Source organism: Pagrus pagrus (genome assembly GCF_965226575.1).
Source record: "Pagrus pagrus genome assembly, chromosome: 2".
Lineage (NCBI taxonomy): Eukaryota > Metazoa > Chordata > Actinopteri > Spariformes > Sparidae > Pagrus > Pagrus pagrus.
Genome location: NC_140186.1, coordinates 34,610,380 through 34,616,426, shown reverse-complemented (window position 1 = coordinate 34,616,426; position 6,047 = coordinate 34,610,380).

Below are 6,047 nucleotides of genomic sequence, written 5' to 3'. Positions count from 1 at the left end.
TACAGACACTGGGCCACAGTATTTTAACATTATTGTAAGTCCAATATTCATTCTCCTTCTAGCTGGTGTTTGTTCTCCATACCTGAGAAAGAAATCTGGAGAAGAAAGTCGAACATCTAGCACTTTAAGAGTCTGAGTTGCTAACTTTGTATTGTATTGAATACAGTAAATGTACATTATTGTAAACATAACATTAATGTAATATTCAGGACATTCCATATACTTGGGCAATAATCTCATATGAATTATTTTGACAACTGCATGGATGTTTTCAAGAGCAATTCCTGAAGGGGCACCAAAAGTAGTGCTGTAAGGCTGCTGACAGACAAAACATGTATCTGCGTCAGATGAAAAACACTTCATTGCCACATTTGCTACTGCAAACAGTGGTTAACTTTACTGTGGCTTGCTAGCAAGCATCAGCTAAGCATCAGCAAACCATCAGCTAACATAAAGATTACATGGCTAAATTTACATAGTTGTGTTTACAGTTATATATTGCGGGGGACAAATCACATTTCTCACAGGATTGGGGGGTCATGTCCCTGCTGGCCCCCTGTGAGTAACACCCATGACCATGCAGTAGAATTGAGGCACAAGCTTATACCTACCCACCCCAGCTATGCTTCAGCCACCTACAACCACATATAGTATATAAACATATAGAATTTTGGATGGTAAAAGTTTGAGATACTGGTAATATTTTATCATGGTAAAGGATCTTCTCATGTTCAAGAACCCATTCAGATTGTCTTCAGTATTGCAATTTTAATATAAAGGCTTCAGAATACATCTAGATTATACTAATATAAAGTATTCTACCTGATCTTATTTTATCTAACACCATACCAGTCAATCCTAGCAATCCTGACATACAAACTAAAGTCCCAGATACCCCTAGACCAATCAACAGGTCGTATCTCCTGGAACCTTTAAATTTGTGCTTCGTTTCCCTGGGGACTCTTTTGCCAGAACACCCTAAAGAGGAGACACAACAGGTGAGTGAACTTGCATTCAAACATTACACAGTCAGCCACAAATCATTAAACTAATACGTTGTATGCAGCATCTTCCTTGAGTCGAATCTTGTGCCGGACCAGGGTGGTGAAACCTGGCGTCGCTCTGAAGAGCCCTGGGTCCAGAAGAGGTACAACCTCCTCCTGCTGGGAGGCCAACAGATGAGACAGCTCTAGTGGACTGGAATCCACTATGCTGGCAGGAAAGAACTTCTCATCCACCTCCTGCTCCTGCTGGACTGCACAAACCAACAGCTGATGCACTGGCTCTTGGTGCACCTGGAACTCCAACAAGTTAACATGAAATGTCTGATATTTCTTGACTCTCTCTGGCATATGAACTTCATATGTGACCTTACCGACCCGTCGAGTGACTTCATAAGGTCCATGCCACTTAGTCAGCAGCTTGCTGTCGGACGTCGGAAGCAGCAACAGCACCTGTTGACCAGGTCCAAAGACCCTCTCCCTTGCTTTTTGGTCATACCATTTCTTTTGGTTCTGTTGCGCCATCCTCATGGTCTTCTGGGCCAGTGCTGACATTTCCTCCAACCTCTCTTTCATCTTTACCACATATGCCACAACGTTCTCAACCATTGCTGTAGGACTTTCCCAATAGTCCTTCAGGAAGTCCAATGGTCCTCTCACCTGGCATCCATACAGCAGTTCAAATGGTGAGAAGCCTGTTGAGGCCTGTAGCACCTTCCGGTAGGCAAAGAGCAAATAAGGCAACCGTTGGTCCCAGTCAGCTCCTGTGTGGGACACAAACTTGCACAGCATTTTTTTTAGTTACTGATTGTGTCTTTCAACCAGCCCGTCCCTTTGGGGGTGATAAGGGGTGGTCCTAATTCCCTTCACTCCTAACAGCTGATAAACCTGTTGTAGTAACTTTGACATAAAATTGGCCCCACAGTCTGTCAGTACCTCATGAGGTATGCCTACTCTGGAGAACAGTTGTAAAAGACAATTAGCAACATTTCTGGCTTTCACTGACCTAAGGGGGAACGCTTCAGGATAGCGGGTTGCATAATCACAGATTACTAAAATGTAGCTATTGCCAGAGGAGCTCCTCTCTAAGGGTCCCACTACATCCATGCCAATTCACTCAAAAGGTGACTCAATACTTGGTAATGGCTGTAGCTGGGCCTGTGCAACCTCCCTGATGCCAGTTGACACGTCTCACAAGAACTACAAAACTGAGACACCTGACTGTACACTCCTGGCCACACGACTGGCAATCCTACACAAAGTTTTATGAAATGCCATGTGTCCTGCCCACGGTACTGAATGCCCTAAATCCATCACTTTGTGTCTGAACTGCTGTGGTAATGCTAACGCCTGAACATTACCCTTGTCCTGATAAAGGATTCCCCCTTTTACCACATAAGTAGCTGATTCTAGACAGCCTGGGCTGCCCTGCTTGATCCCTTCAACCTCCGTCACTTTCTCAAACCAAGGCTTTAAAGTAGGGTCTTCTTTCTGCAGTGTCTACATCTGGTGGAATATCAAAATCTAATGGATGGCTTGGTTTAATTAGCTCATCTGTCCCTTTCCTAGCTATGCCCCTCCATTTTTCTCTCCTCCTCTCTGCTTTAGACTTAGACAGCCTAATGTTACCTGCCTCCAACTCAACCCCAAAGAATGGCAACTCCTACAGCACTTCCCCTGAACTCTGAGCCCTAGTGGTCACCATAACACATGGTGTAGATGGCCCTATGACTAGGACCACTGCAGGTTCTGCTAATGGGGCCTCCCTATCTTCTTGCCCTGGGCTCTTAACCTAACTTGTTGCTGGGTTCAGTACAATAGGTTTGCCATTTTCTGTGTGGTGCACAAGATCAATGAGAGTGGGGACATTTCCTGATCCAGCATCAGGAAATGTAACAATTTCAATAAAACAATTAAATCTTCTGGCTTAGCTACACAAAGTGGTAATGAAAGGACCTTCATTACACCCTCACGTTTGGCTACAGAGGGACTCCTAAGATTTTTTGCTCCCCTTCAGAAGCCATATGTTTAATCCTTACTAGCAAAGACAAACTGTAACATTCACCAATTTTTCTCATTGTCATCCCTCCATCCTCTCCTCGATGCCTCGGGCTGACTACTCTCACACTTCTTTTAAACTCATGTTCCTCTTTCAAAAAAAGAAAACCTTAAGGTGTTCCACCTCCATAGAGTTCTCAGGCATCACTGAGAAAATACAGCACATTGCTCTGCTTATATCAAACTATCTCCGAGCAGACAGATGCACTAAACTCCAGCTAACTAGCCTTTCTTGGCCGACTCAGTTATGACATGCATATAATATAATATACATTCCTGTCCAATCTTCTAACCATTCCCTTTCCTCTATCTCAACAACACATACAAATGTCTTGGGAAGGGGGTGGCAAGCTAAAATTTATATCACGGTATTGCAAAAACAAAAGGGATAGTCCACTCAACCCATGATTCTGCTTCTTTTCATTCTATCGGCAAGTGAGGAAACATATCTTCAGAAATGATTAAACAAATGTGTTTATTGGATCCAAATCGGAATAAAAATGAGCTAAGGGTCTGCCTGTTAATGTAGGTTAATTAGTAAATGTAATGTGATTTATTCTCAAGAGTAACACCAGGGGTATTATACAGTATAGGCAGAATAGTCCATTTATCATGGAGCATATCTATCTATAGCTTGTGTCGCAATATTAAGTTCCACAAAAAGCAAAATAACAAAACAGTTTCTGGCTTCTAACCTTCTGATGTAGTTTTTTGTAATTGGCTGCAAATCAGGGTTAACATACCACGATTTCTTTCAACTGTGTTCCTCAATATGATATACTCCAGCATGTGGGCAATAGAAGCCATGTTAGCTGCTGAACAGAACAATAAGTCGAAGAGGCAAACTTGACAATAAACAGTAAAGCAAAATAAAGAAGGCAAAGACAAAAAATGGTTGTTCACAAAGAGAGCTGAACAGGGGACCCAAATGCGGGAGACAGCAAAGCAGACAGGCTACGATCAGGTTTGTGATCAACCACGATTGACTGAACTCTGGAATCCATGTTCTTGCTACCTTATTTCAACTTACTGGGGACTTCACCCAAACTTCACCTTCCTGTAACCCTTTTTTTCATCCCAGTCTATCTGACAAAACCACGCAGATTCCACTGGATACGGTGCAGCTACGGTACGGCTGCGTTACGGCTCCGGTACGATTGTGCTCCGTCGTCCTCGTCCGGCAACCCCCACCAGTTGCGTTTTGAGTCCGCCACGGCGCAGCTCCGCCGATCAGCTGGAGAAACGAAACCGAGGAATTCCCGCGATAATTACATTATCACACACGAACGCAGTTATATGTATGTGTTATAAACACAACAACACGAAGTGTTCCCGACTGACGGATTAGAAGAAGAGCTTGTATTTGTCTCTTTTTTGAGGTTTTTGTGTTTGTATCAACACGGAGTGTTTTATTTTGAAAATCAACCGGATTTCTTGTTGTTGTTTCGTGTCTGACTTCCTGTCTGCTCTGTGCTAAATCCGGCTGAATTGCTGCGTTGTGTTGCGGCGTCTGCCAGAATAGAAGTCCTGCCTATCTGCTCCGCAGGGCTGCGGACTGCCGGAGCTGGCACGCAGCAGACACGCAGCGCAGCGGACCTGGTGGGAGTTAACACATAGACTAAAGTGCTACGGATCAGCTCCGCCGCCGTGGCGGAGCCGTAACGCAGCCGTACCGTATCCAGTAGAATCTGCGGGTAAAGTGCTACGGATAACGCAGCCGTACCGTATCCAGTGGAATCTGCGATTCTCTAATATTCAATCTTCAGAGAAGTAAAACCAACCAGCTGAGCTTCATTAGCCACCTATATTTTCAGTCTCACATGAGCTGCTGACCAAATACTTCCACGTAATGCTCAAGGTATGTCTCAAGACCCACTCTTTCTCACCAAATCATGAATTCCATTCCCCTATTCCTACCATAACTCCCACATTGGAGCAGCCAGACTGGGAATGTCTGTGAACACCTGAGCAAAGTCAGTCACAGCATCGACTGGGAAGAGATCAAAGTCATTGATAAACTACAATGAAAGCTACAGAAAAATCTACTAAGTGGACTGTGAGGTAAGAGTTAAGCAAGATACTAGGGATGTAATGATATACCAAATTTTGTTATGCCGTCGGGGGACTGTGACTATATCTATACCAACCTGTAACATTATTTTTGCTCCTGAAGTTCATGGATGTAACAAGGGAAATCAGTGTGAATGCATTCTCCTGTCACCTTGTCATTGTACTGTTGTTTGAACAGCAGAGGGCCCAGTCATGTTGCTCAAGAACAGACTCATTCTAATAAGAAGCAGATTGATTGTTTGGCTTTGGTGGTTTTGTTCTCAATGCTTGGCTTAAACTGTTAGCTCACATAGACAGGTTAGGGTTAGGGCGATGTCTGTTTTCGGCTGTGTTTGAGCTGTAGAACCAACCCAACTTCTTCACTCATTCTCCGGACCAGCTTTTCACTGCAAGAGTGTCTGCTTCACCTAACGAGCCCAAACACACTGCAGCTGGGACAGCCAAGCGGTGTGTTTACCAGCGGGGAAACTACAGCTCCCAATCAGCTGCTGGCTCTTTTTACAAGCCAACTGCAAGAAAAATGTCATTACCACCCGACAAACACTGAACATACAGTTAAGAAATAATAACATCGTCTTCTGGACAACAAGAGGGAAGATAGGTGGGACCTGCGGCCGAGTGCCTGTTCCCTGTGTCCCACTCCCCTGGGTGCCCTGGTAGTACCACTGTACAAAAAGTAGGGTCATGGCCAGCTACTTTTATTAAACTATAGAAGGAAATGAGGAATGACCTGTTTTTACAATTAAAAAATCATTGTACAATCTAATTGTACATGTATAAAAAATGATGTACACATCAGATTTATTATTAAAGGACATTGTTCAAGTCATTTTTTCTTTCTTTCTTTCTTTTTGTATCGTGATAAATATCGTACCATGAGTTTTTGGTATCGTTTGGTATCGACCACATTCTTTTAGC